The sequence below is a fragment of the Saccopteryx bilineata genome, chromosome 2 (genome assembly GCF_036850765.1).
Source record: "Saccopteryx bilineata isolate mSacBil1 chromosome 2, mSacBil1_pri_phased_curated, whole genome shotgun sequence".
In the NCBI taxonomy this organism is placed as follows: Eukaryota; Metazoa; Chordata; class Mammalia; order Chiroptera; family Emballonuridae; genus Saccopteryx; species Saccopteryx bilineata.
Window position 1 is genome coordinate 285197163 of NC_089491.1, and position 13645 is coordinate 285210807.

The following is a 13645-nucleotide window of genomic DNA, read 5'->3' on the forward strand; positions in this document are numbered from 1 at the left end:
TGGTGACCTGAGCTGCCCTCCCCGACCTGGTCTCTCACAGGAATGTAGGGCCCTGACCTTGTGTGATGTGGTAGGGCTGGCGGTGGGTGCCGGCCGGGCTGTGAGCGGTCCTTCTTTCTCTTAGCTGTTGGCCAATAGGGGTTTGCTCTAGGAAGACTGTATGCTGATTTGCTCTGTGTCAAATGAAAACAAAACCAGGACACCTGCCTTTCTTGCTTATTTGTGTGGCTCTATACATGTCCTGACTCTGCACAGAATTCTGGGGGGTAGGGAGGAGCAGGCTGCGTGGACAGAGGGCTGTCCATGGTGGCGTCGGGGAGGCAGGGCCCAGCGAGAACGGTGACTGGCAGACTTGTTTCGTTGGTCACACTGACCTGCACTTCCAACCCTCTTCTCCATGCATTTTATAGGATATGGTCTCTGGAGACATGTGATGTGTCCTTTGAGGGTGGGTGAGGACATGTCTTCGGATGGTGACAATGCTGTCTGCTAAGCTTGCTGGAGGGGGCGTGGAGGTGGGGGAGCAGGGAAGGGGGGCCCGTGTGGATGAGCTGGTGCCTAATCGTGAAGGGTGCGGCCCACGTGCCGTGATGCTCTCAACCGGTCTGTTGTGTGCAGGTGACTTGCCAGGCGTTGGGGATGCAGAGATGGAGTACACAGCCCCTGCTGTCAGGGAGCGTCAGCAGCTTCTGTTCCAGCTGGTGGGCTCCACGTTCACACAGCAGCCTGAAAGGCTCCCACAAAGTCCCATCACCTCCTCACCTCGTCCCCTCCTTCCTGGCCCCGTGCTCCCTCGACAGCAGCCACGCGGGCCTCTTGGCTCTTCTCGGAACCACCAGAGCCGCTCCCACCGGAGGGCCTTGCACTGGCTGTTTCCTCTGTCTGAAATGTTCTTCCCACTCACTTCTTCAGTTTGTATTCGAATCTCACCTTATTCTGATGGCCATGAGCTCCCTTACCTAGCTCTCCCTTGTTTCTGAGGCATCAAGCCCTTCCCACCATAGCAGAGAGCTGACTTATTTATTATGCCATTACTGCTGATGTGTCTGTCCACCTGCTAGAACACAAGTTCCCCGAAGATGAGAAACACCGGTGTGCCCAGAGCACCCAGCACAGGGCCTGTGGGAGGAGGGGACAGATTGCAGCAGGGGCTCGGGGGGGCCCCTGCCCGCCCGCATTTCTGTGCCAGGCCCTTGTAGGGCTTCACAGCCCCCTTGGGGCTGAGCTCCCCTCCCATCTCCCCAGTCTCCCCCTTGACTTTGTATCAGAGAAGGTCTGTCAGGTCCTCTCAGCACGGTGGGCCACACGAGGACCCTCCTTATGCTGGTTCCTGTGGGAAGAGCAAGTAGCTACGTGGGAATGGGGACACACCACTCTCCTGGTCATTGTGTTCAGGCACTTACCGTATTTCCCCATGTATAAGACGCTCCCAGGTATAAGACGCATCTTGATTTTGGGCCCGGAATTTGAAAAAATATATATTACATAAAGTTATTGAACTCAAGTTTTATTCATCATAAAATTCATACAACTCCTCATCACTGTCAAAACTTCCATCCTCATGTGTGGATGGAAGTTTGTCCCCATCTGTGTCGGATGACGAATCACTGTCTTCGTATATTGCCTCGTCCTCAGTTCCATCTATGGCATTTGAAATGCCACAACCACTGTATAAGATGCACCCAGCTTTTAGACCCCAAATTTTTCAAAAAAAAGGGTGTGTCCTCTACGCAGGGAAATATGGTAATGATCCTGGCTTTGAGATAACCAGAGGGAGTTCTTGGAAGGAGGTTCTGTATTTTATGTTAGAGATCCAATCCTTGTTTTCCAACAGGATCTAAATTGCACCAGTTCTCTGGCTTTGGCCAGAGGCTTTCCCACCACCAGTGGTCTCCACTCTTAACATCCAGCCCTCTCGGTCGGAGCCCCCACCCATCCTGCATGTCTCTGGAAGGCCGGCCCTCCCCCAGGTGTTTCTGAAATTCACCAGTGAGTGATTTCACTAGTGTCCCTCAAGCCGTGCAGCCTTCTGCTAGCTCCATCTGACTTCAGCTTGCTCCGCTGACCACTTTGGACTTGTTGTAACCACGTCCCTAGTTTCCTGTGGTTTAGTCCCTGAAACAAGACCACAGCTAGGACTTTATCTCCCTCAAAGTCAGTTAATTCAAGGCTATAGGGATTTGATGAATTTTCCGGGGAACCCGATGTGATCACAAGAGAATTATGACCCAGAGAAGGGGAGTTTAATACCCTAGGTCAGTCATCGGAGCCCCTGGAGTCCATTGACCATTTGTCTTCATGGTGGGAGGGCCCCTCACTGGCGCCTCTGCCCTCAGACCCCAGCCTGTTGCATTGTCCCAGGATTCATTTCTCTCTTCTGAAAAAGTTTCCCTTCATGGATGCCCATCTGGCCTTGAGTTCAAGTTCAAGCCTCAACCCCAACCCTAAAGTTAGCCCGATGGCCCCAGTGGCCTTTTGTCTGTTACTCATAAAAGTCAAGTTTGTACTCAACTCAAGGCTTATTTTATTTTATTTTTGGTATTTTTCTGAAGTGAGAAGTGGGGAGGCAGAGACACAGATTCCCGCATGCACCAGACCAGGATCCACCCGGCACGCCCACAAGGGGGCGATGCTCTGCCCTTCTGGGCTGTTGCTCCATTGCAACCAGAGCCACTCTAGTGCCTGAGGTAGAGGCCATGGAGCCATCCTCAGCACCCGGGCCAACTTTGCTACAATAGAGCCTTGGCTGCGGGAGGGGAAGAGAGAGATAGAGAGGAAGGAGAGGGGGAAGGGTGAAGAAGCAGATGGGCACTTCTCCTGTGTGCCCTGACCGGGAATCTAACCCGGGAGTTCCACACGCCAGGTTGGCACTCTACCACTGAGCCAACCGGCCAGGGCCCCAACTCGGAGCTTTTTGCACTTGGTGTCTTCCCTGCCTGGCAGGCTCTTCCCCCAGATCTTCATGTGCTGGTTCCTCCCTGCCATTCAGACTTCTGCTCAACTGACACCTCCCTGGAGAAGCTCCCCTAACCTCTCACTCTAAACAGCACTCTCTTCCTCTCCCTCTCATCAGCCTTCAATCCTCACCATTGCCTGAAGCGTCTTGTTTATTACTGCTTGGCATGTGGTCGCCCCTCCCCTTCCCCCAGGAAGCCTGCTCCTTGTTCCCCAACAGAAGTCAGAGTGTATGCTCCACCCAAACTGGAATCTCATCTCTCTGGCTCACCTCTATAGCTCCAGGGCTCAGAAGATGATCGCCCAGAATGCAACAGGTGCTCAATTATCATGTGTTGGGTGAATGGATGACAGACACCATCCAATGGGCCTCATTTTTCTATATTTTCTGGGGGTTTTTTTCCAGAAAAGCCAGAAAACCCCATATTTTAAGTGTCCCTCTCCCAGTGTGACCACATATGTAGACAACTGAAAATACTGTGGTGGTCAAATCAGATCTCTGGGATTATTGGTCCTGTCAGCTTTCAGTTTGAGGCCACTGCCAGATGGTGTGCTGGGTTTTACATGTGGGGAGGGGAGAACAAGGCTGAGACCTGTGAGGGGAGGAGGTGACAGAAGAAGAGGAGGGAGAGGTGGCCAGAGATGCCTGAGGGGTTCAAGGGTAGGAACCACTGCTTCACTTTTTGACAGTGTCTCTGGAGAGCTGACATGACTTTGGGTGGAATGACATAACTAGAGGGGCAGACCCCCAGGCCCCAGGGAAAATGGGCTCCTAGCCCCCTTTAAGGTCACATGAAAGTCATGGTGAGATTAGATTTCAAAGAGTCATAGGAAGGGCCGATGCAGAAACCAGTGTGGGCTGGATGGGCCTCACAAATATTTTAGGTGGCGGCAGCAGCCCCAGGCCCTTTGCACAACCCTAAGGGGGGTGGGGGCTCTAGTGATGACTGGATTGAATTTCCCACCAGACCAGAGAAACAGGGACTCAGAGTTAAATTGGAGTAAATATAGCTGCAGGACATTTCTCATACAACCAAGTCTGTAGCCTAATCTGCCTTCCTGTTAGGTTTTCATCAAGGTGGTGGTGGGGGACAGCTGGGGAGGGCATTGCGGAAATTATAACAACAAACTTCACACTAGCACCCGTGCCTCACCTTAGGGTCCCCCTGGACTCTCAGCCACGCATTTCCCGGTTTCAGCTCGCCCCGCCTAGAGCGAGGGCCTGGCTTGCTCCCAAGCCTGGTTCCCTAGGAATTTGCTGTTACAGCATTTGCCCCATATGGTCCCACAGCAGGGACAAGGCCCAGGCATCGGGGCCCTCAGATGGTCCAGATGGGGGACAGTCACGGCAAATTTATAGCATCCCTGGCTGTCTCCCCAACACCACTAGCTCAGGAAGGGGAATTTCTGGGCTCCGCTGGCTCGGTCCTTTTTTAGAAGAGAGCAGAACCTTTCCTGACCCTTTCTATGTTCTCCTCCCTTCTCCTCCCCCCTCCCTAGAGAATGACCCACATAGAAGGAAACCAGCTGGTTCAAGCTGGCAAACAGGATGAGGTTTTCTTGTGCGGAGAATTTTTCGGGGAGCCAGCAGCCAGAGCTGGGATTGCTGCCCCATGTGGGACGCAGTCTCTCTCCACTGAGTGGCAAGGGGCAGGGCACCCCTATCTCCCTGCTCCCCATCCTCCGGCCTCCCCACCTCCCCGCCCACCGTGTAGAGGGGAGAGTGGAGAGTGGAGAGTGAGCTGCCTGAGACTCAGAGCTTCGGGACCAACTGTGGGGGCAGGGTTGCTCAGGGCTGGAATGCGTCCTCCTTCCCCAGGGAGGTGAGTGCGCACAGCACTGGGTGAAAATGAGAAGCCTCCAGTGCTCGGGGCAAGACAGAAAATCCATTCTCTGCTTGAGCAATGGAGGACAAATATCCCCCAGGTAATTCTTGCTTGTGCTGTTCTCCATCCACATCTCACCCCTCTCACAGCGCCCCCTGTTCCTGGAGAAGTGAAGTGGGGGGAGAGAGAGGTTTGGTTGACCAGGAAGGGGATGAGATTGGAGGGTCCTTTCTATCAAGGTAGCTAGCTGTGTCACCGCCTTAGAAGGACTAGAGGCCAGGTCACTGTTTACAATGCAGGGTGAACTGTAGTCACCACTAAAATTCAGACAGGCCTGGGCATCGCTGGCAAATGAGTCTGGTGGTCCAGCCAGGTGTTCAGGAGACCCCTAGTAGATGCCTTGTCCTGTGGAAGCAGGACCCAAGCACCACGATCTGGGCCTGGTGACTGGACGGACTGCAGGCTTCTGAGTGGGGAGTAATGTGTGAGCTCGGATCTGTCCTGTGAGTCTGTCTCAGCCCTGGCCTCCTGCTCCGGGGACGGGGGAATGAGCTGTGAAAGGAAATGGAAAGAATTCACATAAATTCCACAGACAGTTCTGCCTCAGGAGTCCTGGAAATCTTTGTCATGCCACGTGGAGATGGGAAGCGTCTCTCCCATATCTGGCCATAGCTGAGTGTGTGTGCTGGGACATGGAGGGTGTGAGGGGAAGTGTTTTGTGGGAGCCCCGTGGCAGCTGATCTGAATGTCTGGTGCAGCACATGTAAGACAGCTTCTGGGGACACCCGGAGCTGGTGGAACCTAGCAGGGGGGCAGGTGGGACCCTGCGTCAACAGGCTTACAACAGACACGAGGCTACTGGTTCTGCCTCGTGTACATAGACTTCGGTGGACTTTATGGAAACATTGCCAACCATGCTCTTATTTGACCCTGGTAACCTCTCAGGAGGGGCTGGACAAGCAATGCCAAGGCCACTTCAGTTGTGTCACTCCAGGGTCCTTAGGAGACACCCAGGGGCCAACTATGGGCTGCTCCTTAGGTAGACCTCGTCAGGACCTGGGAAGCCAAGATGTGTGCATCACCCAGGGGCCTCTTCTTGGCCCAGGGTTCTTCTAAACAGGAAGCAACCATAAAAGGGGAGAAAAAATATTTCCTTTGTTACTGATAGAGGTTAAGGTGGAGATGCAGCTTATAGTAAGAGATAAATGGCCCAGCTAACTGGCACAGAGCTGGGCAGTCTTGCCTGCCCAGTCACAGGCCCAGCTGGACACTTCTGGGTAGGACTTTGAGTGTAAGAAGGCAGAGGGGAGCAAGAAGAGGAAGGCGCGAGGCAACTCGGTCTGGTTTTTCCATTTAACTCACCAACCAGGTGAGTGAGGGGTGGAGAGGGTCAGGAGTGTCACGCTAATGGATGCCTCTCCACATGGGAGAAACATCAGGGGTTGGGAAAAAGTGTTCCTGTTTGAATAACTGTACTGCCTTGGCATGTAATATCCACTGGGCCAAGCCCTCTATACTATACTATATAAGTCATCTAGTGGGAGCAGCTTAGTTTTCTGTACTGTTAGGGTTGATTGTGGTTATTAGGGTTCTCCAGGGAAAATACAAAATAGATAGATATCTCTGTCTCTGCCTCTATCTCTGTCTCTGTGTGTGTGTGTCAGAGAGAGAAGAGAATTTGGGGAGAGGGGAGAATCATCAATGTAAGTAGGTTCACTGAACAAAATTAAACTGTAAAGATACACATCAGGACATAGTTCCTTGGACCCCTTAGGATCTGTGGACCATTGCCTGAGCCATGAGGCTTCTTCAGTTTTTTGTTGTTTTTTGTTTTGTATAGAAAATAGATCAGAACGTCTTGTGTCTCGACAAGCTGAATGTGGTGAGTGCAGTTAAGAAGATGTAAGCAAACTGCCTTCATGGTCAAGGGAGGATGGGTTCTGACCTGAGGTCTGAAGAAAGCACTTTGGGAAAGACATTTAAACTGCACCTTGGAGAGTGAATAGAATTTTTAGAAGCAGAGATTAGGGAAAAGGATCTTCCAGGTTGTTCTCTACTTGGGGAATGTTGCTCACCCAGTCTGGTCTTGTTAGAGTGTTTAGGGTGGCAATGTAGGCAGGTGGGGAGGGTGGGGGGCGATGGCTCTGGGGGCAGAGGCAGAGGGTAGGAAGGTAAAGGAGAGAGAGAGAGAGCTTGTCTGGGAAGGTAAGTCATGTTGGGAAAGGCACTGGATGCTGGTTGTTTAATAAGACTCCCTTCAGGAGGTAATGGGGTGTTGTTGAGTTTTTAAGAAGGGGAGGAGGAGACGTGGATTTGTGAAAAATCCTCCTGGCAGTGCATGAAGAGTGGGTTGAGAGGTGGTCCAAGGCCAAGGCCAGCATGGGTCTGGGTGAGAGCTGGAGAGGGCGGGGCTTTTGCAGAGACCATGGTGATGGACATGGGAGATGGTCTGTGAGAAGTGCCGAAGGCAGGGCCTGATCCCTGCAGAAGTGGTTTCGGCTGGAGTGGGAGGTGTTCAATCACAAGTTTGCCGATCGGCTCTGTCTTATCAGTGTTTCTCCTGTCTCCTCTGAATTGGAGGCTCGTGGAAGACGGAGACTCGGGCCTCTCACCTTTGTGGCCCCTCAGCCTTCTGCTCAGGGCTCTGGCCAAGGGGAGGCAATGCTATGTAAGTGTTTGTGACAACTGAGCAACCCCAGGAGAACAGGAGGTAGCATGCAAATCGCAGGGGGAGCTTCTATTTATCGCTCTGTAGGTGTGATGCCTGGTGCCCGAAGTGAAACTCTTCATAGAGTCCCCATGTGGGGCCAGAGAACCTATGTGGGAACCCCTCGCCTGACATCTGGTCACCTCATGGGGCCACCTGAACTGTGGAGGGCGCCCTGAGCAGTGACAGGAAGTGGGGAGGATTCTGCCACTGTTCTCTCCTGGGTTGGCCATGCTCACTTCAGCTCAGAGGACAGGCTGGCCGGGACTCCTGCTGAGCAGCCAGCAGACTCTGGCTACTCCCGGGCCTTGGTGTCGCCACCTGTGGCCGTCACAGGAGCCACAGAAGCACCTGGAAGTCATCGTGGGTTATAGGTTTCTGGGGTCACCCACAGGAAACGTGTCTGGCAGGGTGAGGGATAGTGACTAAATATTCTTGTCTTTACATTCTATTTACTTTTTTCCTCCTCCTCTTTTGGAAAGAGTAATGCAAACCCATTGTAGAAATTTGGAGAATAAATACAAGTAAAAATATAAATAAAAGCACCCACTGTCCCACTGGTATATGTAGCCAGTACCAAATTTGTATGATTGTAAGGTGTGTGTGTGTGTATGCACATTTATTACCAAATACAGGGGTGAGCAAAAGTAGGTTTAAAGTCATAATACTAATAAATAATAAAACAAGAATAAACTTTTGTGGTCTCACAACGCACAACGGTAGCCCTGCTTGGGCCCATGCCTGTGGTGCTATGTGTCTCAGTTAGTGCCTGGGGTCCTTGTCTGTCCTTATTTGCCAGAAGTCCAGGAGCTTGTCCTGAGACTTATCTGTGAATACCAGCCCCCCCCCCCCCCAGTGTAAAGGGAGCAGAGCTGCCTTCACTCACCAGGAGGTGACGGGACCAGGTCCGGTGGGGCCCACGCCAGTTGTTTTTCTTGCTGTTGTTGGAAACTATTTGCCGAACTGTGATGTCTTCACAGGTCTAGACTCTCATCACGAGGAAGCCTGCACGTGGACTGCAAAGTCACGGCTTTCTAGTTTCCCAGAGAACTCCCGTGGGCCCTGGAGGCTGCCCTGGGATGGTCTCTCTGCCTCATTCATGGGCTGTCCCAGAACTGGTCCCCCCAAAAGCCTCAGGCCCTAGTAATGATCCTGGGTCCCCAACAGAGCATCCTTTGCCTTTCCTGACATTGGGACCGTGGGAATCGCTTCTGCCCGGGAAGCATGGCAGGGGCTCCTCTGCTTCCCTGGTTTTCAGTCTTGGGGGGGGAAGGTGTAGGCATGTAGGTTCCATCCTTCCGTCTCAGGAGAGGCTGGGCTCCTTATGCCAGTCTCTCTTCCTCTGTCCCGGAAACGAGGTCTGCATATCAAGGAGCATTGGTCAGGCCACAGAAAGTTTAATTGCATTGTTCTCCAAGAACCATGTCATAAACCAGAGATCCCGTCCGAGATGGTCACTAGGACAAGCTCAGTGGATGGTTGTAGGACTGACTGGAAGGTTACTGTACCTGTCCACCGCGCAGTGGTCGGCAAACTGCGGCTCATGAGCCACATGCAGGCGCTACCTCGATAAGGAATGTACCTACCTATATAGTTTAAGTTTAAAAAATTTGGCTCTCATATGAAATTTCAATCATTGTACTGTTGATATTTGGCTCTGTTGACTAATGAGTTAGCCGACTACTGGTAGGCAGAGAGCTGGGAGGCACCACTGGTCCATCGCTGTCCTTGGGATCAGTAAAACCCACTGTGTCCTCCCCTAGAGCTGTCCCTGTGATGTGGTGATCCAGTGATCTGGGTGTCTGTGCCCTCAGGTTGCAGGCTTGGAGAGCCACACATTGCCTCCCAGGGTGTTGATGAAGATCCCTCCTGGCTAGCTCTCAGTCACACGTGTAAAGAATGGCAGTGCTTCCAAATCTCAGAGCTGAGGAGCTCCATCTGAGTAACGATGTGTGTGGGTAACTGAGCCTTCAAAAGACATTGTGTCTTTCCACTTCTTACCACCCAGGTTTGGGCCATTGTCATCACTCTCCTAGGTAATTGCAGTAAGGGCTCCACTAGTTTCTGTGCTTCCACACTTTCCCCTCCGATCTGTTTCCTACCCAGCAGGTCCGACTGAGCTGCTCAGAGCCCCCAATGCCTTCCCACAACATGCTGGAATGAAATCCACACTTCTGGCTGTGGTAGGAGGGCCTCTGCCATGTGACCCCATCACCCCCTCCCATCTCCCTTCTCCTATCACCCCCATCTCCCCCTTCCATCTCCCCCCCATCTCCCCCTCCCATCTCCCCCTCCCATCTCCTCCTCCCATCTCCTCCTCCCATCTCCCCCTCCCATCTCCCCCTCCCATCTCATCCTCCATCTCTCCCTCCCATCTCTCCCTCCCATCTCCTCCTCCCATCTCCTCCTCCCATCTCCCCCTTCCCATCTCATCCTCCATCTCTCCCTCCCATCTCCCCCTCCCATCTCCTCCTCCCATCTCCCCCCTCCCATCTCATCCTCCATCTCCCCTCCCATCTCTCCCCCTCCCATCTCCCCCTTCCCTCCCTCCTCCTCCTCCCCATCTCCCCTCCCCTTTCCCCCTCTTCCCTCCCCTTTCCCCCTCTTCCCTCCCCTTCTCCCCTCTTCCCTCCCCTTCTCCCCTCTCATCTCCCCTCTCCCATCTCCCATCTCCCATCTCCAGTCACATTGCACTCTTGCTCTGCCTCTAGTGACCCAAGCCCATTTCTTCCTCAGGGCCTTGACACGTGCTCTCCCCTCTTTCTGGGTCATTCTTCTCCATTTCTCCATATAACTTTCTCCCTGGATTCATTCAAGTCTGTGCTCAAAAGTCACTTTTTCAGAGAGGCCTTTGAGAATAGACACTGCTCCCCACCAGACTGCTCTTCCCCATGCTCGCTTTGGCTCCCGGTTTGTCTCGATGCTTCGATGCATCTCTGTGAGGCTTCCTGTCCCCATGCGGACCCAGGGCTGTCTCACGGCATGCTGGCCTCAGCCTAGTTGGACTTTTTAAGTGGCAGCTGGCTTCCAAGAAGCAACAACAGTCCCAACACTGAGTTCTGACCTTGACTATTACTTTTGAACTTGGCGACACAGGACAAATGTTTTCGATTCTCTAAGCTTGCATTTTCTCATCCGTGAACTGGGGTTGACCAGACAGGTCTTGGAATGTGGTTGTGAGGGTTTGAAGTGATCTGTATCTAACAGGAGACTAGAATCCCAGGAACTTAGGACCTGGGCATTTTCAAGGCCAGTCCGGAGAGGAGCGGGGGAGTCAATGGTTCTGTCCCCATCCTTCCCACTTACAGGAGCTCCTTACAGGAGAGCGATGTTCTTGGACCCGCCGGTGATCTGCGGCACGTGCAAGAAAAGCGGCCGTGTCTGAACTTCTGACGGTTCTCTGTGTCGTTGTTCGGGTGCAGCCCAGAGTAGAACATCAAAGAACTCTTTGTGGTGACTGAAGGCAAAGCACAGGGGGATGAGGTGACACACAGAGGGTCTGTAAGTGGCTGCATAATAGAGTAACAGGAAATGTCTGTTCCCGAGCCCTGGGCTCACAGGAAAGACCATGAGAGGAGCTCACAGTGGTAGGCTGGGACCCCAGGTACAGAGGGGCATTAGCAAGAGACAGCTGGCCTGGTGTGAAATCCCACTTCAGTCTGTCCTGTTCATAATTGCCTCCATTATCACCGAACTCTTGGGAACAGCTGGTGCGGTGTGGAGGCCTATGGAGGGGGGCCATATCCTCTCTTCCCTGGGAGAGGAGAGAGGACAGCAGGCCAGGGGGAGGTGGGGACAGAAGGTCAGAAGGAAGCTGGCCACAGCAGTCTGAAGAGCATTTGTGTCCACCTTGGACTTCCTGGAAAAGATCTTAGACTTCTCTAACTAAGTATGTTAGGTACGAGCTCAGCCTGTGTCCCTGCGGGAGGCTGACCCCAGGAAGCTGGTGGAGGTGGGGATAGTCTGGTGAGGTCATGAAGAACTTGGCCTATAGCTGACCTACCATAGTCACTTCTCTTACTCAGAGTTCAAGTCATTTGCTAAGGGAAATGAAGCTTAGCAGGGCAGCTGGCATTCAGAACCAGGTTTGTTGGGAGTCGAAAGTCTTCACTTTTTCGCACTATTCTATGTTTTCTTTAAGTACTATACCTTTGCTATTAAGTCTTTTTTAAAATATTGGCGGTAAATGGAAAGTCTGGTGGGTGCTCTCTGCCAAGTTAAACAGTGACACACCCAGATCACCCGAGGCAGGCACGGGCCCTCTCAGGGCTGGCTGAGGGTTGCCCAAGTACACTTTCTCTTGATTATTTTTGAGGTCAAGTCTCCAGGGATTAGCAGACTCTAAAGTCCTTTCCCTTTCCAGCTATTTTAAAATCTTGTTTATATGCTAATCGTGCTCCACCCTTAGCTGGCCTTCTATCCTCTGTCAAATAAATGGTGACTGTAATGAGAAAAGAAACCAGAAATGCAAATGAACTAAAACAAAGAGTGTGAGCCAGCCGCCAGCAGTTTAGCAGAGACACGTATAAATTCCTGCTCAGAGACACATCAACTCATATCTAAACTCACACCTTTATTTTTTACTTGCTCTGGCATAAAATGGTTTTCTTGCATTAGTGATGATACTGTTAATGTTTTATAGGGTTTAGAAGTCATGGTCACATTGAAATCCTCTCTTGGTGGGCGGAGGGCTCAGTAGACTTTATTGAAACATACATTGAGTTGGAGTCAGACTGTCATCTACCCTGACCAAGGACCTGAGAACCCTTTGGGGGTGTTGGCGACGTTTGATCCCCTTCCATTGTTAACACACACTCCTCCACAAGCTCAAAGATGTTTCAGAAGGTGCTCAACCTCCTTTCTTAATGGCGACCTGCGTCTCCTCAAGGTCTTGGCTTCTTCATCAGTCCTCAGGGTCGAGGCCACTCCCGCTGCTGTGTCCAGGCGTCCTGGAGAAAGGTTGCTGTTCTCACCCTCCCCTCCGCCTCCAGACCTCCAACCGTCAGACAGAAACTCTTCTCCCGTCCCGGTCTTACCACCATTTCCCCCCGGGTCCCTGACATCTGCCTATTTCCTGGTGAGTTCCCCTTCCCCTGACGAGTTTGAGAAGGCTGTCAGTCTTTATTCTTATTCGTTTTAGACACAATCCTAGGATATTTTACCATTTATTAGACAACCCATTCAACGATCCAGTTTCCAAACTCCTGGACATTCTTAACTCCAGTGTCCTTCATTTCTCTCCTCTCAGCCAAACTTGCCTAAGCAACACTTCAATATCCTACTGCCTGGTTGCAATGCCCTGTCCCCACAATGTCTCTCCCATTCCACTGTGACCTAATATGTACTTCCTGTCCCTTGATCACATCATTTTCTCATAGTTATCTGCTTTTTCTCTCTATAAGCTTGATCCCACGGGTTACACAGAAATCTAAACCACTCTTTCAGAGGCATCTTTTCTTCCTTTCCATTGCTTATCCTTTTATCATAGTATCTGTAAAATCCCAACCTGGAAGTAACGGTACTATTATTTCCTACCTCCTTTCCTCTTGTACCCAGTGTAAAGCCAGTAGCCACGGCCACCATCAAAGCCGCCTGGCCAATGCAGGTTCACATTTGATTCGGACAGACAGTAATGAAACAATGGAGCCAAGAACTGGTGGGCCATTAGCTTTAATTCTAGCTTGCACCCAGCAGGCAAGAAATACACACAGTGTATTTCCCACACAGTGGGAAAACACTTCCCTTTCCATTCAGGGCTCCCAAAGCCACTGACTTATCCGAGTTTCCTAGAATCAAAGGTTTGTACCTCACCAGCCTTATTCACTTCTGTTCCCCATCTCCTTCTCTCTGCACAAATTGCACAAACTGGCTTCTCCTTCAGCACTCCACCACCTTGGCTGCTTCTCCTCTCTTCCACATGGCCTTTCTCTGCTCTCCTCTCTAATGCTAATCTCAGGAACTGAGAGAGAGAGAAAGCTCCTGGCCTGCCCCATTTTATAGTATAGAAATCAAAACCTTTGCCCTGGCCGGTTGGCTCAGCGGTAGAGTGTCGGCCTAGCGTGCGGAGGACCCGGGTTCGATTCCCGGCCAGGGCACACAGGAGAAGCGTCCATTTGCTTCTCCATCCCTCCGCCGCGCTTTCCTCTCTGTCTCTCTC

General features: G+C 52.0%; 1 long non-coding RNA gene across 1 annotated transcript in view; it reads left to right on the plus strand.

Moving 5' to 3' along the window:
* Positions 1–4756: 4756 nt before the first annotated feature.
* LOC136325969 (uncharacterized) overlaps positions 4757–13645 on the plus strand; it is a 37327-nt gene continuing 28438 nt past the window's right edge. The window contains exon 1 of the long non-coding RNA XR_010729354.1: positions 4757–4881. This is a non-coding gene — a long non-coding RNA (uncharacterized lncRNA). The remainder of the gene's footprint in view (positions 4882–13645) is intronic.